At 37.8% G+C, this 26,320-nt stretch overlaps 1 protein-coding gene and 1 long non-coding RNA gene across 3 annotated transcripts in view; both read left to right on the top strand.

Moving 5' to 3' along the window:
* The window catches only part of FBXL7 (F-box and leucine rich repeat protein 7), a 433,105-nt gene that overhangs the window by 146,391 nt on the left and 260,394 nt on the right, over positions 1 to 26,320 (top strand). The gene's annotated exons all lie outside the window — the stretch shown is intronic.
* The window catches only part of LOC134730366 (uncharacterized), a 197,594-nt gene that overhangs the window by 30,235 nt on the left and 141,039 nt on the right, over positions 1 to 26,320 (top strand). The window contains exon 1 of the long non-coding RNA XR_010112107.1: positions 1 to 26,194. This exon is cut by the window's left edge and continues 30,235 nt beyond it. This is a non-coding gene — a long non-coding RNA (uncharacterized LOC134730366). The remainder of the gene's footprint in view (positions 26,195 to 26,320) is intronic.

Raw genomic sequence — 26,320 nt, forward strand, 5'->3', positions numbered from 1 at the left:
GAAGAACTTGAAAGAATGCCAGGAAATAATTTTCACCAAGTTGAGCTGGAACCAGGCTTGAAAACTGTCTCACATACTGCCTCTATGGCTACAGCAGGGGCTGAATAGATACTCCCACATTAATGGAAATTAGACATTCTCTTTGGCTGATCTTATTCCCCAAATTGTTTACAGCTGTTTTGGAACTTTGGCATTGCTGGAAATGTTTAAACACTACACTGTTGATTTAGCTTATTTTGTTGTTTTGCAATCCCCTAAATTCTCCGTGTTAATGTTAATGGTGTGTTACCATGTGATATTAATGGAGGACTGTCACTCTCACAGGTTGAGACCTTATGTTCTGGACTATATGAGTCTCGGAGATTTAGAGTGTGTTATGGTGACAGTCGCGTGGGGAGTATATGACCAAGGGATACTCCAGAAGAAACAGAAACCTGGAGTGGCCTGGTTGATTCTAGAATGTATTGAAGGTTCAGATCACTTTTTGAAGAAGTAGACTGGCCAGAGATAATGTGTCCTCACTATGTGTTGGCCCAAATCACAGGAAAACCGCTAATTTAGTCTGGTCTTGAAGTATTAAATGGCATCAGCTAAAGTTCTCTGATTACCATTTCTGGTAAGCTTAGGGACTGTGGAACTCTTATATTAGATTTGGTTAACTTTAGGAAGAAAGCAAGACTGCAATATGAAGAAAATAATTCCAATGTATCTGTGTAACCTTATAATGAGAAGAATGGTGTCAGTCATTAACATTTATTTAGCACTTGTAAAGAAATATCATTAATAAGTGCGTTTGATCCTCACAAATTCTTATGGTTTAAATCGGATAAGCCTAATAGTTATTCACATTTCTAATGTGGTAAGTAAGACACAGAAAAATCAAGGCAATGAGTGTTCTGCTGTGGACTTAAGCACAAGCTGCAGACACCAAGTCCAGTGCTCTTCTCGCCATTGCATGTAGCATCTCTTATTTCTTATTCTCACTCAATACTTCAGAGGCCACTGTCAGAGTTCCATGCTGTCTCAAATAGTAGAAATCCAAATAGACCACAGCAATGTCTACAATCCAGGAGACAAAGAGGTTTGATGGCTAGGGGAATGGAGTGCTAATCCAGGACTAATAAGGAATGAATGGCAGGGGATTGTGGTGAATGTAGTGAATTAATATAATTTACCCTTTCATACTTACTTCTTTTCAATATTATATACTAGTCAACAATTGGAGTCCCAGAAAGAAGAACACTTTTTAATCTAATTTCTTTTGGACCAGTAATAGAGGAAGAGGAAATAGAGGAGCATTAACATTTATTGGAGTATTTTGGCATGTCATGGATGATATATAAAGGTTGTATTTCTTTGTCTTTACTACAACTCAAGTAGGCAATAGTTTCTCATTTTACAGATAAATAAATTTAGGATGAGAGGCAGAAGTACTTTGCCCAAGCCCATGCAGCTGACAGTGTCTGCACCAGAATTTGAAACTGGAACATCTGTTACTTCTCTTTTCTCACACTGCCTCTGTGAAGCCTGGGGGTGAGAGTAGGTGCCAGTAGGCACTGGAATGCTCCAGGAGAATGCCTGTGTCTAATGACACCTTATAAACACTTGCCACCAGCACACATATGTGATAAAAACTTCGATGATGGAAATGTGACATGAAGTGGATAGAATGAATGGATACTTTTTGAATCAAGCCTCTTCATTTTCTCACTACTACCTGCTCTGCATCTAATTTGTCTTGAGTATACATTGAAAATGTGTTTCCACTAATATTGAACTCATTGAAGAATTGAAGATGAGATGCTAAATTTATTAGTTTCGTGGATCTTATATGGTGTCTCCTTAAACCTTATGCCTCATTTTTAATTTACATGTGAGTTGGAAGTGACTACACCTGCTGTGTCATTGAAGCCTGCATTTTTAAGTAAAGGTGAAAGGGTGTGTATGAAACCTTCTGAGATACAGAAAATGAAAGAGACTGAAAGTCACTTATTAAGAGACACCAAATTCTACCATGAAAGTTTTATTTTTTTCCAGTAGCATAACATGGCTATTTCTACATTTTAAAAAATCTCTGAAACATTCCTGTGGTGATCATTTCTTTTCCCTGTCTGAACTAAAGCCCAATTGAACAATTCAATATTCACAGTGCCAAGTGGATCAGACCCCATGATGGCTTCAACCTGGCCAATTGAAGGGGCTGCATTGCTGCAAGATAAAGTCTCTGTTACCAGCTTCCCATGTGTTTGTGCAAAGCTTATTTTTTCATTCAAGCTCTTTTAGCCACAGTAATTTTCCATGCCTCCCATCCTCTAGCCTTATGCCATGTTGAAGACCTCAGTTGAACGATGAACTCCAGCTGAAATGATCTTCCTCAGAAACCATGGAGAAGTGATCACTTGAACTCAGACTCTAAAACTGTTTTATTGTCTCAGACTGTGCTCTTCGGTGTCCTAGTCAAGTCAATTTCAACTTTTTTTTTTTTTTGGAGCCAGATTTGTTCTTACACTTTTAGGAAAATGGCCATATTTTCATTTCCTTTCCTGATCTACTTATTTTCTGTTTTTTGTTTGTTTGTTTTTTGAGACAGAGTCTCACTCTGTTGCCCAGGCTGGAGTGCAGTGGCATGATCTTGGCTCACTGCAACCTCTGCCTCCCTGGTTCAAGCTATTCTTGTGCCTCAGCCTCCCAAGTAGCTGGAACTACAGGCATAAGCCACCACACCCAGCTAACTTTTATATTTTTAGGAGAGGCGGGGTTTCACCATGTTGGCCAGGCTGGTCTCGAACTCCTGACCTCAGGTAATCCAACCACCTCAGCCTCCCAAAGTGCTGGGATTACAGGTGTGAGCCCCTGCACCTGGCCGATATATACTTATTTTAACACAGTAAATGTATAATTTGACATTGGAAATCTAATATGCCTTATTGGTTGCTGAAATAGTATATTACTGGTTCAAGTTATTAATGTAGACAAGTCCTGTAGTTATAAAGCCTATGCATACACCTAGAAAAAATAGAAAAGCTAATAAGATTCATGGGCAGTGAGGAGAGTAATGCTGTGAGGTCCGCAGAGAAAGGAACAAAAGAGGCCACCGTCTTGTGGCAGGATAACTCTAAGCTAACTAAACCCATCTCAGTCATCCCATTTGTGTATTAGGCAAGTATATTTGTATGGTATGCCATCATAGCTGATGAAGGCAGCAAGATTTAACTTGCCCTTTTCACATGACTGATCTGTAAATCTTTAAATCTTTCTTTTCTTTTTTTTTTTTTTTTTTGTACCTCACTATGTCACCTCAGTGCCCATCTTGTACCTGTCTTTCTGTTTTCACTTGTTCATTGCTCATTCACTTGTCTCTGTCCCCTCACTCACTTCTGATTTTCTCTAATTTCTTTGACTTTGGTAGAAGTAGCTTGTGCATTACTTTGACACCAAATGGCTGGGTAAAAAGTGATAAATCATCCACTTCAGGTGGTAAGCTTTTCCTACATTATCTAAATGTAGTAATGTTTCTGTGAAGCAGTGCTTGTATTGATAGATAAGTGTTTTTGTTTTTGTGGCTCTTTGATCAGATATTTCCCAGTCCTGTAATAGAGCTGCACTAAAAATCACTTCAGTGCACTGCCTTCGGGCTCATCTTTTCTTCACATTTCTATCATGCTTTCTGGCGTATAAAGGATTTTAACTGAGCCACAGACCAACATCTCAACCTCCTGCTTCATGCACAATTGTATGAGCTTACAGGGATATCTTAGAGATACTGCAGGTTTGGTTCCAGACCACCACAATAAAGCAAGCCACATGAAATTTTTGGTTTCCCAGTGCACGTAAAATTTATATTTACACTATACTGTAGTCTATTCAGTAGACAGCAGCATTATGTCTAAAAACAATGTATAGACCTTAATTTTAAAATACTTTATTGCTAAAAAGTGCTGACGATCATCTGAGGTGTCATTGAGTCACATCTTTTTGCTGGTAGAGGGTCTGTTTCACTTCATTGTTGATGGCTGCTGACTCATCAGGGTGGTGGTTGCTGAAGCTTGGGGTGGCTGTGGCAATTTCTTAGAATAAGACAACAGTGAAGTTTACCACATTGGTTGACTCTTCCTTTCAGGAAAGTTTCCCCTGTAGCATGAGATGCTGTTTGATAGCATAGTATCCACAGTAGAACTTCTTTCAAAATTGTAGTCAATCCTCTTGAACCCTGCCATACTTTATCAACTAAGTTTATGGAATATTTTAAATGTTTTCTTGTCATTTCAACAATGTCCACAGACTTTTCACCAGGAGTAAATTCCATGTCAAGAAACCACTTTCTTTGCTCATCCATAAGAAGCAACTCCTCTTCTTTTCAAGTTTGATCATGAGATTGCAGCAATTCAGTCAAATCTTCATTCTAATTCTAATTCTCTTGCTATTTCCACCACATCTGCAGCAACTTTCTCTAATAAATGCTAGAACCCCTCAAAGCCATCCATGAGGTTTGGAATCAACTTCTTCCAAACTCCTGTTAATGTTGATATTTTGACCTGCTCCTTGAGTCATGTTCTTAATGGCATCCAGAATGATGAATTCTTTCTAGAAAATTTTCAATTTTACAGATTCATCAGAGAAATCACTCTATGGCAGCTACAGCCTTGCAAAACATTTTTTTTTCTTTCTTTCTTTTTTTTTTTTTTTTGTGATGATGTCTTGCTCTGTTGCCCAGGCTGGAGTGCAGTGGCGCAATCTCGGCTCACTGCAACTTCCACCTCACGGGTTCACGCCATTCTCCTGCCTCAGCCTCCTGAGTAGCTGGGACTACAGGCACCCGCCATCACGCCTGGCTATTTTTTTATATTTTTAGTAGAGACGGGATTTCACCATGTTAGCCAGGATGGTCTCCATCTCCTGACCTCGTGATCTGCCCACCTCGGCCTCCCAAAGTGCTGGGATTACAGACGTGAGCCACTGTGCCCGGCCAACATACTTCTTAATAAGAATTGAAAGTCAAAATTATTTCTTGATTAGTGGGCTATTGGATGGATGTTGTGTTAGCAGGCATGGAAACAACATTAATCTACTTGTGCATCTCCATCAGAGCTCTTGGATGACCAGGTGCATTGTCAGTGAACAGTAATATTTTCAAAGGAATATTTTTATTGAGCAGTAGGTCTCAACAATGGGGTTAAAATATTCAGTAAACTATAGTAAACAGGTGTGCCGTTATTCAGCTTTGTTGTTTCATTTCTAGAGCACAGACAGAGTAAATTTAGCATAATTCATCAGAGCCCTAAGATTTTCAGAATGGCAGGTAGCATTGGCTTCAACTTAAAGCCACCAGCTACATTGGCCTCTATCAAGAGAGTTAGCCTTTAAAACTTAGAAGTTTTGAAGCCAGGCATTGACTTCTCTCTAGCTGTGAAAGTTCTGGATGGCACCTTCTTCTAATAAAAGGCTACTTCATATGCATTGAAAATCTGTGGTTTAATATAGCCATCTTCATCATTGATCTTAGCTAGATCAGCTGGAGAATTTACTGCAGCTTCTACAACAGCATTTGCTGCTTCCTCTTGCACTTTTATCTTATAGAGACAGCTTCTTTCCTTAAACTTTATGATCGAACCTCCCTTAGCTTCCAACTTTTCTTCTGCAGCATTCTCACTTCTCTCAATCTTCATAGAATTAAAGAGAGTTAGGGCCTTGCTCTGGATTAGGCTTTAGCTTAAGGGAATGTTAAGGCTGGTTTGATCTTAAGACCACTAAAACTTCTTTCTCCATATCAGCAATTAGGCTATTTCACTATCTTATCATTTGTGTGTTCACTGGAGTAGCATTTTTAGTTTCCTTCAAGAACTTTGTTTTTTGGAGACAGAGTCTTGCTCTGTCGCCCAGGCTGGAGTGCAGTGGCGCGATCTCGGCTCACTGCAATCTCCGCCTCCCGGGTTCATGCCATTCTCCTGCCTCAGCCTCCCGAGTAGCTGGGACTACAGGTGCCCACCACCAAGCCCGGCTAATTTTTTGTGTTTTTAGTAGAGACAGGCTTTCACCGTGTTAGCCAGGATGGTCTCGATATCCTGACCTTGTGATCCACCCACCCCAGCCTCCCAAAGTGCTGGGATTACAGGCGTGAGCCACTGCGCCTGGCCAAGAAATTTTTCTTTTTCATTTACAACTTGGCTAACAGGAGGCCTAGCTTTTGGCCTGTCTCAGCTTTTGACATATCTTCAAGTGAAAGATGTGTGACTCTTCCCCTCACTTGAATACTTAGAAGCCATGATAGGGTTATTAATTGGCCGGAATTCAATACTGGTGTGTCTTAGGCAATAGAGAGAACTAAAATGTCTGGTCGGTGGAGCAATCAGAACACACACATTTATTGATTACGATCTGGTATTTGATAGCCCAACAGGGTGACTGTAGTAAAAAATAATTTAATTGTATATTTAAAAATAACTAAGCATATTGTTTGCAACACAAAGGATAAATGCATGAGGTGATAGATACTCCATTTATCCTGATGTGATTATTACACATTGTATGCCTGTTTCAAAGTATCTCATGTGCCCTATAAATGTATACACTTACTATGTAGCCACAAAAATTAAAAATTAAAAACAAAAACAAAGTCCCAAACCTTTATTGATGAAGTTCGCCATCTTATGTAAGTACAGTTTGTGGTGCTGCAAAACAATTACAATAGTAACATCAAAGCTCATTGGTCATTGATCACCGTAACAGATAGATAAATTAATAATGAAAAACTTTGAAATATTGTGAGAATTATGAAAATATAAGAGAAAAGCACAAAGTGAATTCCTGCTGTTGAAAAAATGGTGCCAGTAGACTTGCTAATGCAGGGTTGCCACAAATCTTCAATTTGTAAAGAATGCAGTATTTATGAGGCACAATAAAGCAAAGTTACAGTAAAATGAAGTATTCCCTTATTTAGTTTTTGCATGTGGAAGTTTCTACTATTACCCACAGGAAAGAAACCCCCTAAGACTTCACAGTATATCTGAATTACTGATAGTCTTTATTCAGAGGCTGTTGTCAAAGAACTTATTTGTGGGCCTGAGTTTCCTCATAGGGATTATGTTTCTGATAGCAAGGCTATCAAAATTTACCAATTATTTATCAAGGTAACTACTAGTTACCAGTTATCAAATATTTACCAGTTATTTCATCCATCTGGTGCAATGTGCTCCAAAACCACTTAAGCTTTTGAGGAGCATGATAAAATTAAAGACAATATGTAAAAGCCATTGACCAGTAAAAAGAGAATGATAAAATGTGAAACCAAGTCCAGCTCTGTTAAAATGTTGGCTTTAATGGAAAAAGTTAATGAAATGAAAAGAGCTTGTTTTATTCATTTGTCCTCACTGCATTTATCTACAGTAATCTCATCATTTCCCTTGGGGAGCTCTGCACAGAAGCTACCAGTAAAGACATGCACCTTCAGTTTTCCTAACTTTGCATGACCAAACTAATTTTGTTTTTCTTCAGTGTGGTATTTATTTACAGAAACTTGCCCATTTACTGAAAACATTAAAGACTTTGACTCAAACTTGGAAAACTAGTAAACATCATTTAGCAGCAATGAACCTGTCAACACATGGAAATAAGGTTTACGGTCATGCAAATGTCCATTTAACTTTGTTTGAGCCAAATAAACATAACAGTAAACTAATTAGACTGGCTTACATCCCCGTAGACAGTGAAACCAATTATTTCTTAAAGAAGGGTTTGCTTGTTTTTACTCTAGGGCAAAGGTGCATAACTTCTTGTAATACTCCTGAATAGTTCTTCAAATCAGGACAGATAAATTTGGCAACTGATGGAATAGCTACCTTGATGTGCAAATGGTTGGGTCTTTAATTAGGTTCATTTATATAATTGAGAAAGAAGCCAGGGAATACATTTGTGCAAGGATGATTTTAAAAGAAGAGGGATGGTCTGCCTTTTAATTCTGTATGGGAGGAAAATTCATAAAAAACTGAAAAAAAAAAAAAAGCAAAACTGTTTTTTCTAACAATCTACTTACCACTAGCCATGGATTGCCTTTGTTACAGTTTGGATGGCTGATACATATTCGGAAGCCATCTCTCTGTTTTAATATGTTTGATGTCTATTACTAATGGGTCATTTTTGTCTCGAATTTAGTACCTGAAGGATTCAAGGTTTTTTAAAGTATTCAAAACCTCTAACTATTCCCTAAAGCTTTAATCTCTGAAACAGAGAAACTTCCTGATTAGAAAAACAGGCGCCTGGTTTGGCCTCCTGTAGCACTGAACTATGAGAGATATTGTCCAACATTTTTGGTGGTTTTTCTCTCTGTATATTGGATAAATTTTGGATGAGTGGGGCTAAAATTTTATTTTAGATTTTTAAAAAATTCATGTAATAGGATTCTACCATAAGTCTTACTTTATTTTTATATATACATGTGGGTTCTGATTATAAGTCTCTATAAACTACATGTTGAAAATTGTGAATATTCATTTCTATGTTTGCATAGTATGTACATGCTAGAAAATTTCTCAGAGTGACTGTGGCTCACATGAATCTTACGCTAAATGGGGATATGGTTAATTTGCCCTGGCATGTACAGAGTCCTAACTTCAGAAACACTTGTCTTTCTGGTATGGCCATATTAAGATAGCTACCAATCTCTGCACACATCTTAGTCTAGCACATTTGAACATCCTTGTGTCTACCAGTTGAAGGTACAAAAGTAAGCAAAGGTTACACTTCTTTCTGTGGTATCAGAAATGATGTAGAAATAAAACTTTTGGCTGGGTGCGGTGGCTCACGCCTGTAATCCCACTACTTTGAGAGGCCGTGGCGGGTGAATCACTTGAGGTCAGGAGTTTGAGACCAGCCTGGCCAGCATGGTGAAACGCTGTGTCTACTAAAAATACAAAAATTAATTGTGCATGGTGGCACACACTTGTAGGCAGCTACTTGGAAGGCCGAGGCAGGAGAATCGCTTGAACCCAGGAGGTTGAGGTTGCAGTGAGCCGAGATCTCGTCACTGCACTCCAGCCTGGGTGACACAGTAAGACTGTCTCAAAAAAAAAAAAAAAAAAAAAGAAAAGAAAAGAGAAAGAAATATAATTTTTGACTAAATTAGTACTTCCATATGTTTGTTAGCATGGTAAGCGAAGATCCAGACTACAGTAGAATGTCTTCATAAATAAACTATGGTTGATTAGTTTGCCTGAATGTTTCACAGTGCCTGAAATAATTCTGTTTATGTGGATTCAGATGTGTCAGCCATTTCTTGCGGTCTTAGGAGAGCAGCAGAGACACTTAGATTCTTAGAACATGAAAACTGAGAGAGACTTACGTGTCCATTAGACTAACACACTCGTTTCATATTAACTGCATATCAAGAAGGTAAGTGACTCACAAAGCCTCAGCTCAAACCCTGGCCATTTGACTCAGGTTATTGCTGCAAACACAGTACTGTTATTGTATCTGGAGTGCTCTAGTCCTTACAAAGTACTTTCCATGCCAGAACTCTGCACTGTTGGTGCCTGGACCTTTAGTCTTTATCATTTTGTGCATAGGATAAGAATTATTTTTGTGTGCTGCCATGTGTGTAATCCATGTTTGTTTAAAATACTATGAACTTTTATTTTACATAAAACATTTCTTGGTTTATGGGCTTACTGTTGAGCTCATGATCAACTGAAATTTTTAGCTCTTGGTTTGCAATAGAAACTGGAACTATCTGCTCCATACAGAGAAACAGATATTTTCACAATGCTTGCTAAAGCCTTACATGTTTAGGCCTAGTTCAAAATAAACTTTGTGAAGTTGTGAATGCATAGTGTCATGTGAATTATAGTAATTTATGAACATGTCAGTTGCAAGATGTGTTAGTTCATTTTCATGCTGCTGATAAAGATATACCTGAGACTGGGCAATTTACAAAAGAAAGGTTTAATTGGACTTACAGTTCCACATGGCTGGGGAAGCCTCACAATCATCACAGAAGGCAAGGAGGAGCACATCCCATCTTACATGGATGGCGGCAGTCAGAGAGAGAATGAGGAAGATGCAAAAACGGAAATGATAAAAACATCAGATCTTGTGAAATTTATTCACTACCATGAGAACAGTATGGTGGAAACTGCCCCCATGATTCAGTTATCTCCCACCACGTCCCTCCCACAACAATTATGGGAGTTATGGCAGCTACAATTCAAGATGTGATTTGGGTGGGGACGCAGAGCCAAACCATATCACAAGAAAACATTGTTTTGTAAATAGTAGGTTGTTATAATAAAGACAAAAGGGAACTAGAAACCCTAGATGATGAATATCTAATAGCCATGTATAATTTGAAAAAAAAATACAGCTAATGAATGAGAATTTTAATTAGGAAATGGTCATCTGCCTCATCAAACTCATTTTATATAAAATGATTATTAATATAAATCAATCTGGAAATGACTTATGTAAATGGTAGCCTGTATAGTAGAATCAAATGCAGTTAGGAAAGTTGGCTAAATTGCTACAATAAAAATGGAAATGAGAAAGATCTCATTCATAATAATATTGGAAAAAAAAGTCATGAAATACCTAGGAATGAATTTGCTGAGAAAGACTCTCTGAAGAGAACTATAAAATTATATTGAAGGACATAAAACAAAACCCAAATAGATGGAGAGACAGACCACGTTCCTGGATAGGAAAACTTAATGTTATAAAAATGTCACTTATTTTGAAATTAACATATAAATTTAATGCAGTTCCAATCAGAATTTAAGTTTTTTTTTTCTTTTGGAATACATGAAGTGATTATAAAGTATATATGGAAGAATAAACACATGAAAATTGCCCAGAAAATGTTGAAATGGAGCAATAGCTAGGCCGTTTGCCCTACTTGATGTTAAAATCTTATATAAAACTACTTTAAACAAGAAAACATAGTACCGGCCTGCAGTAAACAAATAATTCTATAGAACAAATCGAGATAATTTAGCATATAATTAATGAGGCCATTGTAAGTCAGTGAATAAATTATTCATTATTCAGTTAATGAAATTGAGAGAACTGGCTGTACTTTTGGAAGAGATTAAAATTTTATTTCCAGCCTGGCACAGTGGCTCACTCCTGTAATCCCAGCACTTTGGGAGGCCAAGACAGGTGGATCACCTGAGCTCATGAGTTCGAGACCAGCCTGGCCAACATGGTGAAACCATCCCTGTCTCTACTAAAAATACAACAATTATCTGGCTGTGGTGGTGGGTGCCTATAATCCCAGGTATTGGGGAGGCTGAGGCAGGAGAATCGCTTGAACCCAGAAGGTGAAGTTTGTAGTGAGCCGAGATCACGGCATTGCCCTCCAGCTTGGGCAACAAGAGTGAAACTTTGTCTAAATTAAAAAAAAAAAAATGTAATGGACATTTAAAATATTTGCTGACTAGGGAGCAATTTTGAATCCCTTCATATGCTTGGAGAATTCTCCACTTTATAAATTCTGCCTAAGGTGGAAGCCAGAAATCTACTTTATGAGCCTCTGTGACTTTGGCCCCAAGGTTAAGATGTACCTTGTAAACTTTGATTCAGGAAAGAGTGATGAGAACTAGGAGGTGCTTTATGGAATTAATTTTGTTGAGGGTGGCAGAAAAGCATACAGCTGTGGGAATCAGCAATGGAATGACACTGGGGGTTTGGAAGGAGTACAGTGTCCTGTGGAACAAGATGCATCAGAGTAGGAATATTTTCTCCAGCTTTAGATCCAGAGAGCAACTGAGTGCTTCTCCTTGAAACTTTTGCCATCTAATACTCTTTAATACATTTATTTTTTGCTTAAACTAGTAGGAATTAGTTGTGTTTGAAACTAAGAATTTTGACTGAATGATATGGTTTGGCTGTGTCCCCACCAAATCTCATCTTGAATTGTAGTTCCCATTATCCCCACTTGTCGTGGGAGGGACCAGGTGGACATAATTGAATCATGAGGGCAGTTTCCCCCATCGTGTTCTCATGATAGTGAGTTCTTGGGAGATCTGACGGTTTTATAAGGGGCTTCACCCTTTGTAGCAGGAGGAGCCGTAGACGAGAACCCCTCAGACACTGAGTTGTAGAAGGAAAGGCTTTATTCAGCTGGGAGCATCGGGAGACTCATGTCTCCAAAAACCGAGCTTCCTGAGTGAGCAATTCCTGTCCTTTTTAAGGGCTTACAACTCTAAGATTACAACCCACTTGAGAGGGTTGTGATCGATTGAGCAAACAGGGCGTATGTGACCGGGGGCTGCATGCACCGGTAATCAGAACTGAACAGAACAGGACAGGGATTTTCACGATGCTTTTCCATACAATGTCTGAAATCTATAGATAACACGAGCAGTTAGGTCAGGGGTTGATTTTTAACTACCAGGCCCAGGACACGGTGCTGGGCTGTCTGCCTGTGGATTCCATTTCTGCCTTTTGGTTTTTACTTCTTTTTTTGGAGGCAGAAATTGGGCATAAGACAATATGAGGGGTGGTTTCCTCCCCTACCTTCATTGGGACTTCTTGCCGCTGCCATGTGAAGGAAATGTTTGCTTCCCCGTCCATCCTGACTTTTAAGTTTCCTGAGGCTTCCCAAGTCATGCTGAACTGTGAATCAGTTAAACCTCTTTCCTTTATAAATTACACAGTCTCGGATATGTGTTTATTAGCAGTTTGAGAACGGACTGATACACTGAGTTACCCTTATAAAAAGTTAAATGGCAAATTATTAACTGGGAGAAGATAATTATAATCCAAATAACAAACAGTGAAAACAACTAAAGAAGAAAAAATATGCAAATGATCTAAACAGGCAATGCAGTGAAGGAAAAAAAAAATGCAAATAGAAAGCTACATAACCTCCCAGATAATTAGAAAAACAATAATTAAAAAAAAGTTTTAACAAAGTTGCTGAAACTAAAAATATCATTAGTTTCAGGGCTTGTATGAAGGTAGGAAAATAACTGGTCTTACAGTGTGTTGGTGGAAATGTACAGGCTTAGGGCCCTGTGACCTGATAATACTCTTTACAATTAAAACGTGACTATTCATTGATTTATTAGTTTCATTCATAAGGACTTATCTAAAAAATAAAAACAAAAACATGGGGATTTAAAGATACACAAATGCATCCACACATAAATACAAACAAGGATATTTATCACAGCCCTCTCTGGAATAGAAAACATCTGGAAACAACTCAAATGACCATCAGAAGGAGAATGATGGTGTAAGGAGTATAATACCCACGGTTGAATTCTAAAGCACTGTTAAAATAGGGCTATCTGTATCAGCTTTAAAGTATTTTCTAGATATATTATTAAAGGAAAACATCCAATGACAATGTCGTCACCATATAAAAGATTATATGTATAATCTAAGCAAAGTTAATATTGTAGAAGATATACACCAAATTGCTAATAGTGCTTATATTGTGGAAGAGAGATTGAATGTGGGAGGGAGAAACTATAAACTTTATTTCAGATATTTCTTTATCGTTTACTTTTGGCACTTTTACTTTTGTAAACCAAATGACTATGAAAAATGCATGATAGTGAATTCCATACCACCATCACAGTTTCATCTAACAGCTTGTTATTTGTAACGTGGAGAGGTCTGCTTATTCACTTTATTTTTCCTGCTTCAACTCCTTGAGGAGTGAGCCACATTTCCATCAGCAACGGTGTCCCCTTTAGGCAGGGATACTCACTCCTAGGCCAGCTCTGGTAGAAACATCTTGATTCTTCCCACTCCCATGCCCTCTGTAAGTTTCCTGCTTCTTTCTCAGTTTTGACTTTTTCTCAAAGAAAGTGGATACTTATCATTAACAATCACTGAAGCAGCTCAAAGTTCAGTTGTAAAAGGGAAATCTCTTGGGAGAAAAAAAGGCCCCCACTCTAGCTTCATTGTAAATTTTCTTTTGAGATGGAGCTTCGCTCTTATTGCCCAGGCTGGAGTGCAATGGCGTGGTCTCGGCTCACTGCAACCTTCACCTCCTAGGTTCAAGTGATTCTGCTGGCTCAGCCTCCCAAGTAGCTGGGATTACAGGCATCCACCACCATGCCTGGCTAATTTTGTATTTTTTTAGTAGAGACAGGTTTTCACCGTGTTGGTCAGACTTGTCTCAAACTCCTGACCTCAAGTGATCTGCCCGTCTTGGCCTCTCAAAGTGCTGGGATTACAGGCGTGAGACACCGTGCCTGGCCCATTGTAGATTTTCTAAAGCATGTATAACTTCCAATTTATCTCTCCAGACTCCCACTTAATCATAAGAAGGCATATAAGTTCATTGTTAATTTAATGTTATTACTACCTACATATTAGCATGAGGTTATATTTATGACATAGCCAAGGTGGGCTGTTAAGATGATGTATGTTCACTTGATAGTACACCGAGGTCCTTCCAGTAATCTAACCACATGGCCCATTTTGCAGAACTTGGAGTGTAATCTAACTATTTTTTTTTTTTATGATTCTGGTCCCTCTTCTTTTGTTTTTGCAGCATTTCCTATGACACATTGTGGCTTTGTCTAAGATTGAGCATCTTGCTTTTGTCACTTCAAATTCCTTTCAAGGAATTCACCATTCCAAGGTGAACCACCTGTATTTTCTTGAAGCTGCTAGACAGTCCATGTAATTTTTCCATATATCTGACTGTTAGGAAGCAGTCTTTTATATTGAGAAAGTCATTCATTTATTTCTACTTTTTTTTGTTGGCTTTAGGATGACACAAATTCAAATTCAAATTATAAATGTTTATTTCTACTGTATAGAAACACAGTTGAATTTTATGGGTTGACTTGGATCCTGTGTCCATGGTAAAGTAATTTATTAGTTCTAATAGGTTTTTTTGTCAGTTCTTTGAGATTTTCTATGTAGATGGTCATGTCATCTGCAAATAAAAACATTTTTAGTTCTTCCTAAGTTGTATCTTGTTTTTTTTGCTTTGCCTTATGGTTAGCTAAAACTTCTGCGTAATATTGACTAGAAGTAGTGACAGCATACATCCTTTCCTTGTTCCCAATTTCAGGAAGCAAAGCATTGTCTTCAAATAATATATAGTTAGTTATAAGTTTTTTGATAGATATTCTTTTATTTATTTATTTAATGATATTTATTTTAAGTTTGAAGTTACATGTGAAGGTTTGTTACATAGGCAAACTCATGTTATGGGGTTTGTTGTACAGATTATTTTATCACACGTGTGAAACCCAGTACCCAGTAGTTATATTTTCTGCTCCTCTCCCTCCTCCCAACCTTCACCTTCAAATAGGTCCAAGCTTTGTGTTCATAAATCCTCATTATTTAGCTCCCACTAGAAGTCAGAGCATATAGTATTTGGATTTCTTTTCCTTCATTAGTTTGCTAAGGATATATTATGCCTCCACCTCCATCCATGTTTCCACAAAAGACATGATCCTGTTCTTTTTATGGCTGCATAATATTCCATGGTGTATATGTACCACATTTTCTTTCGCCAGTTTGTCATTGATGGGCATTTAGGTTGATTCCATTTCATTGCTATCAGGATAGTGCTGCAATGAACATTTGTATGCATGTATCTTTATGCTAGAATGATTTATATTCCTGTGGGTATAAAGCCAGTAAAGGGATTGCTGGGTTGAATGGTAGTTCTGCTTTTAGGAATCGCCATATTGCTTTCCTTAATGGTTGAAATAATTTACACTCCCACCCCAACAGTGTATAAGTGTTCCCTTTTCTCTGCAACCTCACCAGCATCTGTTAATTGGTGTGAGATGGTATCTCATTTTGGTTTTTGATTTGCATTTCTCTAGTGATCAGTGATATTGTGCTTTTTGTCCATGTGTTTATCAGCTGCATGTATGTCTTCTTTTGAAAAGTGTCCGTTCATGTTCTTTGCCCAATTTTAAATTTAAAGGGTTTGTTTTTCTCCTGTAAGTGTGTTTAAGTTCCTTATAGATGCTGGATATTATACCTTTGTCAGATGCATAGTTTTCAAATATTTTCTCCCATTCTGTAGGTTGTCTGTTTACTCTGTTGATAGTTTCTTTTTCTGTGCAGAAGCTCTAAAGTTTAATTAGATTCCACTTTTCAATTTTTGCTATTGTTGCTATTTTAGTGTCTTTGTCATGAAATTTTTGCCTGTTCCTATGTCCAGAATAGTATTGCCTAGATTGTCTTCCAGGGTTTTTACAGTTTGGGGCTTTACATTGAAGTCTTTAATTCATCTTGAATTCATTTTTGTATATGGTGTCCAGGAGGAGACCAGCTTCAATCTTCTGCATGTGGCTAGCCAGTTATCCCAGCACCATTTATTGAATGTGGAGTCTTTTCCCTATTGTTTGTTTTTGTCAGCTTTGTCAAAGATCAGATGGTTATATGTGTGTGACCTTATTTCTGGGCTCTCTATGCTGTTCCATTGGTCTGTGTGTCTGTTTTTGCACCAGTACCATGCTGTTTTGGTTACTGTAATCCTGTAGTATAGTTTGAAGTCGGTAACGTTATGCCTCTTGGTTTGTTCCTTTTGCTTAGGATTGCCTTGGCTATTTGGGCTCTTTTTTTGGTTTCATGTGAATTTTAAAATCGGTTTTTCTAGTTGTGTGAAGAATGTTTTTGGTAGTTTGATATGAATAGCATTGAATCTGTAAATTGGTTTGGGCTGCATGGCCATTTTAATGATATTGATTCTTCCTATTCATGAGCATGGGATGTTTTTCCATTTGTTTGTGTCTTCTCTAATTTCTTTGAGCAGTGTTTTGTAATTCTCATTATAGAGATCTTTCACCTCCCTGATTAGCTGTATACCTCGGTATTTTATTCTTTTTGTGGCAATCGTGAATGGGATTGCTTTTCTGATTTGGCTCTTGGCTTGGCTGTTGTTGGGGTATAGGAATGCTAGTGATTTTTGTACATACATTTTGTATCCTGAACTTTACTGAAGTTTTTATCAGCTGAAGAAGCTTTGGGGCCAGTTTTCAAGGGGAATGCTTCCTACTTTTGCCCATTCAGTATAATGCTGTCTGCAGGTTTGTCATAGATGGCTCATATTATTTTGAGGTATATTCCTTCGATGCCTCATTTATTGAGAGGTTTTAATATGAGGTCTATTGAATTTTGTCAAAAGCCGTTACCCTGTCTATTGAGATAATGATGTGGGTTTTGTCTTTAGTTCCGTGTATGTGATGAATCACATTTATTGGTTTGCATATGTTGAACCAACCTGGCCTCCTGGGATGAAGCCTACTTTATCGTGGTGGATTAGCTTTTTTATGTGCTGCTGGATTTGGTTTGCAAGTATTTTGTTGAGGGTTTTTGCATCATGTTTATCAGAATATTGGCCTGCTCCTTTATTATTGTGTGTTTGTGTTAAGAATGCTTAATGTAAGATCTACCCTCTTAGCAAATTTTAAGTATACCATACAATATTGCTATTTATAGGCAGGTCTTGCTTTCCGAAAGTCAGTTATTATATCTTTGATGTCTTTTTTTTCTAATTGGGGTGTTTGTACCATTTACATCTATTGTAATTGTTGATATGGTTGTATTCTTATCTACCAACTGGCTACTTGTTTTCTCATAATCCTGTCTGTTCTGTTTTCCTTTCTTCTTTTCTTGCCTTCCTTTGGATTATTTTGCTGTTGTTTTTATGATTACATTTTATCTCCACTCTTGCTGTTTAGTTATATCTCTTTTAAATTTTTTTATATGGGGGTTTCTCTAAGCTGTATAGTATACATAATTAGCTTACCACAATCTACCTTCAGATAGTATTATAAGATTTTACCTTATAGCATGAGAAACTCACAGCAGTATACACGCATTTTTCTCTCTCTCAGTCTTTGTGCTATGTGGTCGTGTATTTTATTTCACATATATTGTAAACTCTACAATCTATGTTACTATGTTACCTAGACATACAATTGTCTTTAGAAATGATTAAAATAAGAAAAGTATCTTTAGTATTCATCTTCACTTTTATCTTTTCTGGAGTTTACCGTTACCTTGAGAAGATTCAAATTTTCTCTCTTTTTTCTTTTCCTTTTTTTTTTTGAGACGGAGTCTTGCTCTGTCATCCAGGCTGGAGTGCAGTGGCACGATTTTGGCTTACTGCAACCTCCGCCTCCCGGGTTCAAGTGGTTCTCCTGCCTCAGCCTCCCGAGTAGCTGGGATTACAAGCAGGCGCCACCATGCCTGGCTAATTTTTGTATTTTTAGTGGAGACAGGGTTTCACTATGTTGGCCAGGATGGTCTCGATCTCTTGACCTCATGATCCGCCCACCTCAGCCTCCCAAAGTGCTGGGATTATAGGCCTGAGCCACCATGCCCAGCTTCAAATTTTCTTCAAGCATCCTAACTCCTTTCTGAAGAAATTCCTTTAACATTTTGTTGTGGTTTTGCTTGTGTTGCTTTGGCCTTTGGTAATAAATTTTTTCAGTTTTTTTTTTTTTTGGTCTAATCTTTATCTTGACATCATTTTTGAAAGATGTTTTCACAGGTATAGGATTCTAGGTTGGCAGTTTTTTGTTTTTCTTTAATACCATAAAGATGTTAATTGTCTGCAGGCTTACATTGTATCTTACAAAGAAGTTTGCTGTCATTCCTCTCTTTTTTCTTCAGTATGTTGAGGTACTTTTCTCCCCTTAGTGCCTTAAGCCTTATGCTTTTAATAAAAGAGAGATTCAGGGAAATGGGTGATGATTCATGCTTGCTCCCAGCAGTAGCTATCATTTCTTGAATACCAGCACCACTGAAATAGGTTCTATCATTCTCCTTCCATACCCCCCAATTTTTACCATGAGCCCCTGGGGGAGGCCAGTGAAAAAGCTTACTAATGAGTGAAACTCTTCCTGTCTCCTGGACCTTTAGCTTTGTAAACTAACCCTCTAGTCCAAACTTGGTCTTTAAAAAACCATGACATTTTAAGTGATTTCTCTCTACCTATCTATACGGTGGCCACTTCTTCCTCCTGTGATCTGCCAAAGTTAAAAGGATTCTTGTCTCCTGTCTCTCCTTGGAATTCAATTTAGGTTGCTTTATGAGTTCAGTTCTTAGATGGGGTTTACAATTTCTTGGCTTTCTCTCATCACCAGAGTGGGAACACTTGCAACTTTCTACACCCTAAATTGTTATGACTTTGAAGTTGTTTACCATCTAGATGCAGTTTTATGAACAGACTACGATTTGTTTATAGCCCATTTAAATTAGCCCAAAATAAAAATAATCCTTCAGATGAACAGAGTGTAGTAGTTCATATCCACAGCTATATACCTGTCAGTGTGAATTCAACTTTTACTGGGTCTCATGAATTATTGGATGATAATGTATTTGCGCTCAAAGTATCTGCCAAGTCATTTTCACATATTCCATCATTGCTAAGCCATTTGTTCCCAACCTTGCACTTTGGGTTGCTTTTTTAATCCCCTGAACAAAGTTTTATATCATTTTAAATGATAGTTTTAGAACTATGTAATCCTTTTAGCTCAGGATCTGTATCTATATAAAGTGAACTATAGAATCAGGATCTATATCTATACAAAGAGAATAATATAATCAGGATCTAGAGGATCCTAATCTGTCACTCAACAGAGTTGCTGTCCCTTCCATTAGTCATTGATAAAACTATTGAATAGGTCACGACTGAGTCCAGAGACCGTTCTGCCCAAAATAGCTCCTCCTAAAGTTGGTATCGATTCATAAATTGATACATTTAACTTGATAAAATTCACTTAGTCTTGTTTTTATTATTATTTTTGGTTGTAATTCTGAGTTGTGTTTTTGGAGGACCACATATATATATTTAAATGTTTATTATATTTTTATTATGGCAAAATACACATAGCATGAAATTTACTGTCTTAATTATTTTTAAGTGTGCAATTCAGTGGTAGTAAATACAGTCATAATGTTGTGCAATCATCACCATCTATCTGCACTATCTACTATATTTACAAACTATATTTATTTCTGCAACAACTTTGTGCAAAAAGAAAATGGTGTCAGCTGTACATAGTAAAGCCATGCTAGCTATTAATGATCACTACTTCAACTTATAGACACTTTCACACCATCCCTTAAGAATCCATAGTAATCTCTACAGTTTGGGGAGTGTACTTGCTCATTTTTTGAAAATCATATCATAACATTGTCTTATTCTTCTGGCATCATTCCCATTTTCCACAACTTTTCAAATGTTATTTTCAGTGATTTTAGGTAAATGTTCTATTGGTACTCCAGAACAATTTTAGCCTGAGGCAGAAAACTGGAACACACTTGGATCATATCACAGCTATTCTCTGACTTTCTTTATTCACTTTTGGATTTGCAATATTTACCTATTTTTGTTCCACCGTTTTCAAATGGTGGCTCATCTGCGTTGTTAGAGAAAACAAAAAATAAAGTGAGATGGCTCTGTCTTTGTCATTTCTTATTATCTCTTGGCTCCAAGAAGAGCTTTTAGCCCTGCCTTGGTCTTGGTTGATCAATTATTAATGTGACGTCAAGTTTTTATTTTAACAGCAGAAATCTTTTATAAGAGTTTTAAGTATTATAACCTTGTTTGTGGGATTACTATGTGGTGAAAATTTGGAGACTTCCTGTACTTTAACTTTTTAAGAAATAGAAGAGAAACTTTATGGGGATATATTGATGGTAAATTGTAGTCACTAGTGCATAATATTGGAAGTTTAGAAAATGAATGATAGTAAGTATGTGCCAATAGCAATCCTGGGCTAACATTTCACATTCAAATTAATTGAAGCAGGCACACTTTGATTTGGAGTATGTTCTTTTCTTTTTATGGTGATAATGCCTGCCAGAACTTTGATCTCAAACTTAAGTTCATTTCTTTCGGCCAGTTTCATCTGATGGAATCAGCTTTACTGTCTGAAGTAGGCAGACAGTAGCAGGAAAGAAAACACCATCAAATAATAGCGTACTACATGTGAGGCACTTCTTTCTAAAACTTTAACTTCTTACTTTTGGAAAAGACTTGAATGTCTTATTCCTGGAAAGGAATACTATGCTTGATAAACCTAAGAAGAGTTTCTGGGAAGTTAGGGTGAGGATCACCCTAAATTTGCACTGTGGAGTGTAAATTTCATTCAAATACCCGCCTATTTTGATTCTGTGTAAGAAAGTTGGTGGGCCAGTTCATTTTCTTTTGGCATTATCTGTTTTTGGCAGGCCCAGCAGTATAGCTGCTAATTCTACTTTGACATTACACACATCCTTTATTTTCTTCTCCAAGCCTACTTCTCTTCTGTTCATTCACCCATCTTGTAGGCTTAAAATCTTGCTGGGTTTTCATTCTTCCCTCCTGTGTGCCAACATTCAGGTGATATCCAGTCCTGAGATGTGCTCCATATTATTTTCTTTCTAGTCACTAGAAACTTTCGTTTGGGCCTTCATTTATTTTTGCTGGTATTAACCTTCAACTTGGATTCATGTCTCTGCCCTGTAGTTGTGTGGCCTTGAATCACCTCTTTGATCCACTGTTTGTGCATCTTAGAAATGTTGACAGTAATATTACCTCTTCATAGGTTGCTGGAAGCGTTAAGTGAGCACAGTGTGCAGACTAGTAAGGATTCATTGTTTGTATCATTACCTCTGCCACCATAACTACTACAATTGCCAACACCTTGCCACCCCATACTGCAGATCCAACCTGACGAGCCATCTAATCTAGCAGGGGCTCTAATCAGCCTCGAAAACTGGTTCTGACTCCTTAGTTAGGCACAAATGCCCTTCTCACTCTCAGCTCCACTGACAGCCACATCCCTGACTACGTTGAACTGTTCCCTATGTCTGTATCTTTGCATTGTTAACTGAAAAATCCTATACTGACCAGCTTCTACGTTTTTCCTCAAGATCATGTCAAAACCTCTATTAGCTTCCTAGTATCCATTCCTCCTACTCCTTTATATTTGTGTGTGTGTGTGTGTGTGTGTGTGTGTGTGTGTGTGTGTGTGTGTGTGTGTGTGTTTTCATGGCTCTTGTTTTCCTGGAATAAAGAATACATTTCCTAGAAGCTGGGTATGGCCATTTGACTAAATTGTGTCCAGTGTTAATAAGTGGATGCTGTGCATGTGCCTTCTGGAAAATGTCATTAGATGGAGGGAGCATGCCCATTTTTCCTTATTCTCCTTATTTTGACTGATGGCTGGATCTTGAGCAGCCACCTTGGACCATGAAGTGGAAGGCCATATTTTGAACACAGCAGTACAGCAAGATAGAAAGAACTTGGATCTCCATTTGCCCTGGCCTGCTAACCTCCAGGCTTTTTATATGAGGAAAAGTAAAACTCATCAAGTTTATACTGTTATTTTGGATTTCTGCTAGGTGCAGCAGAACTCAGTTCTAACTTATGTAAAGACCTAGGTCAGGAGGTATCCTTCATCTCTGCTCCCAACATAACTTGTATACTATGAAATTATATTTCTTGTCAAATTACATGTCTGCATTTTAGTTTTTCCATTTGTAAAATGAGGATGAAAAATGAAAGCCTCTATCTGAGGACTGTTACCATGAGTAAATGAGATAATATATATACAATGCTTAGAGTGAGGGATCAATAAATATATGGCCTTATTGTTTCTGCTGCTGTTGCTGCTGTTAGTACTCCTGTGTCACACATTGTACAGTGAGTGCTTCAAAATCCAGGTCTCTGTGTTACTCATCTTTGTGTTCCTTCCCAGTGTTCACGCTCGAATTTGACATATTGAGCAGATGGTAACTAATTGTAACCTATCAATAATTTTTTTTAAAAAAAGGAATGGAACTTTTCAAAAGCATCCAAGTGTAGAATGTTTTCGTATTGAGGTATGATTGACCTACTAAAAGGTGTACATACTTAATGTATACACCTCGGTGAGTTTGAAGATAAGTTCAGGAATTTTAAGCACCAAGAAAATGCACTTCTCAGACTCTTACTGAGGGGGAATAATTGACTGATGGCCCCAGTTGCTGTGCTCTGACCCAACAGTGCATTTATCCCAGAGTTGTGCTGAGCATGGCCAATGATTGATCATGGAGGAGACACTAGCGTGGGATGCAGGACTGCTCTTACATACGTTTTTAGGCTCTGTGACTCTTCATCGGCTTTGCCAAAACTCTCTTAGAACTACACTCCTCCTACCTTCCTTTCTCCCACCTCTCCACCACAGGGATCAGCCCTGCATCTTGTTCTGCCAACTCTCGGTCCTCTGCAGCTCCTTCCGTATTCTTCCTAACAGGTATCACCCGTGCTCCCTCCCACCCATAAGTTACTTGAACATCTAATCCTGTCACGGTAAGTTTCTCAGAGGACACAAACTAACACATACAATGATCATTATTAATGTTAATGTGGATTAATACAGGAACCCTCTTTACAGGAACTTGAACGTTGCAGTAAATTATAGTATTGTTTCAAAATACTTGCTGCCCCTTCTTGAGGGAAGAGCATATATCTCCATTTCACTGATGTCAGACTCCTTCATGTCACTTCTCCTGCAATGAAATGTGAGTGGAAGTGATGTGTCACTTCCGGGTGGAAGCTTTCAGAGACATCATTTGGTTTGTCTCATTCTCTTTTTCTCTGCCACAAAGACCACAGAGTATTGATATGGAGACTGTGCCATCAAGATAGTATGTAGCAGATGTGTAACATGAGTGAGGGAAAGCGGGTGTGTTGTTTTGGGGATTATTTGTTACCACAGCATTACCTTGGTTGAGTAGACTGATAAATATGTTGATATTTAATTGCATAGAGCAATCAACTGCAACAGAAAAAGTCTATCTTAAGAGCTAAAAGCTCTTTCTTCCATCTGAATGAAGCACAGAAATTAAGTTTCTTATAAAAATAACTAATAAAACTTCTAATTTCATCATCGACCATATGACTGAATCATTGTTCCTCTCTATTGTTTAAAATTAAAAGTCTTTCTCCATATGGTTTACATTTGTGTTTGTGCTTGGCATTGGATCACCTACCTGCCCCCTCTAACTTTTCCTTCATTACAGCAGAGCCATCCCACTGGTCAGGGGACATAATACATAGCCCAGATCTTTAGTTTATTGTCTACACTTACCAAAGTCAAAGTTAGTAGAATAGGCCAGGCGTGGTGGCTCACACCTGTAATCCCAGCACTTTGGGAGGATAAGGCAGGTGAATCATCTGAGGTCAGGAGTTCGAGACCAGCCTGGCCAACATGGTGAAACCCTTTCTCTACTAAAAATACAACACTTAGTCCGGTGCAATGGCATGCGCCTATATTCCCAGTTACTCGGGAGGCTGAGACAGGAGAATCGCTTGAACCTGAGAGGTGGAGGTTGCAGTGAGCCAAGATCATGCCACTGCACTTCAGCCTGGGTGACAGAGTGAGACTCCCACTCAAAAAAAAATAAAAATAAAAATAAAAAATAAATAAAAAAAAAGTTAGTGGAATAAACAACTCAGTTCCCCTCTTTACACACTCACAGCCCTTTCCTCACTATCTAGTTCTTTATCTGCTGCATCAGTCTTTCCAAACATCCTCAGCTCTTATACCCTGGTGGAGCTAAGTGAAACATGAGTTGCTTTGCCTTCTCCTTTAATTATTCTCTGACTTCATTTGCACAGATCTTCTTTCATTATTATGTGAGAAGGAGGGCCTGAAGTCAAGGCAACCGAGAGTGGTGCATGCTGCGTTCCACTTGAGCTGTACCTTTGCTCCATTTGAACATTTTCAGGTGTGTGCTCAGCTCCTCCCACTTTTGTAGTGGGAAGAATGCAAAGTTGCTATAGTTCTGTACTCTATATTTTGTCTGCTTTTTTTACAAGGTCGTGTAGAATGATATACTGGTTCCTAAGCTCTTTCACTGTATCCCTTTAATTTCAGCTAACTAACTCTTGCCCCTTCTTCAGTATAAATCGATTTCACTTGAATCAATAATGCCACACTGAGCCCTGGATATTTTCTCTAACATTTTTGCTCATTCAATAAGGCCTCTGCTATGATAGGTAAAAATTTACCTACTTATGCTAGGTGAGTTAAACAATTGGTTTTTTTTGTTTTTTAAAAAATAAGTATCAGCTTAGGCTAATAAATATTCTTAGTTTTTAGGACTCATGATTAATAATCCCTAACTCTGATATTGGTTTTACACTTGATCTTAGCCGAAAGGCTGAGAAGCGATGACTTTGTTTTTGAGATGAAACTAATTCCTCTCTGCCTCAGGATGATTCTATTTTGGTTTAGTTACCACAAGGATATTAGTGGTTATGATCAATGACTATGGTTATAGGTGTAACAAAGTCAAACAGTTTCAGAATTTTGTCAATGGTGGTATAATTTAGAGGCTCAGTGTTGCATTGAAACCAAACAATTAGATGATTTCGTTCATTTAAGAATGTCAAGATCCAACTTTGATTTTCTTTGTCATCTTGAAGGCTTGGTCTGATCAATCTCATAAATGGGATATGGGCAGAGAGAAATATGCAACCTTTGAAAGGCATTTTGGGTTCCTTGGGTGAGAGTGGCATCTTATTAACAAAAGAATGTTAAATGTTAAACATAAATGTTTATAGTAGGTCTGAAACTATCCCTGTTACTGGGAGCTTCTAATGCTAATAATGTTAGTTACTGTAAAAATTCTCTCAAAATTAGATAAAAGCAACCTGAACTCATCCCATGACTATACTCTGGGTTGTGTCAATGAAAGGAGCCTCTGCTTTATTTTGCCTGCCTTTTAGGGAAAGAAAAAGCCATGGCACTTACTCTCTGTGTCTTTGTAGGTATCGTTTGACCATATAAGAATACAGCAAGGAGGGATATTTGCAAGACATCTTAATGTCTGTAAATGGATTTCTTCCAGGAACATTAGCAAGTAATGTCTTTAATGTCTTTAAACTACTTGAAAGAGGTATTATGTTAAAGATCTTTAACTCCTCAAAATATCCTCAACGTTTATTTTATGTGGTTAAAAACACCTTTGGCTAGTATTGCATCTCTTTTTCCTCCTATTTAAAGTTAGCTATATTAACAGTGTTTTCATTTAGTTTCTAAAAACGATTCTGTTTTCATAGATTTTATGCTGGAAATAACATTCTAGGAAGTCTTTTGAAATCTGAAGTTGTACATTCAAATATGATTTTGTAATCTCTTTTTCTTTTCTTTTTTTTTTTTTTGAGACAGAGTCTTACTGTCGCTCAGGTTGGTGTGCAGTGGCACGATCTCGGCTCACTACAACCTCCGCCTCCCGGGTTCAAGCAATTCTCCTGCCTCAGCCTCCCAAGTAGCTGGGACTACAGGCGCATGCCATCACATCTGGCTAATTTTTTATTTTTAGTAGAGATGGGGTTTCACCATGCTGGCCAGGCTGGTCTCTT

The sequence above is a fragment of the Pan paniscus genome, chromosome 4 (genome assembly GCF_029289425.2).
Source record: "Pan paniscus chromosome 4, NHGRI_mPanPan1-v2.0_pri, whole genome shotgun sequence".
In the NCBI taxonomy this organism is placed as follows: domain Eukaryota; kingdom Metazoa; phylum Chordata; class Mammalia; order Primates; family Hominidae; genus Pan; species Pan paniscus.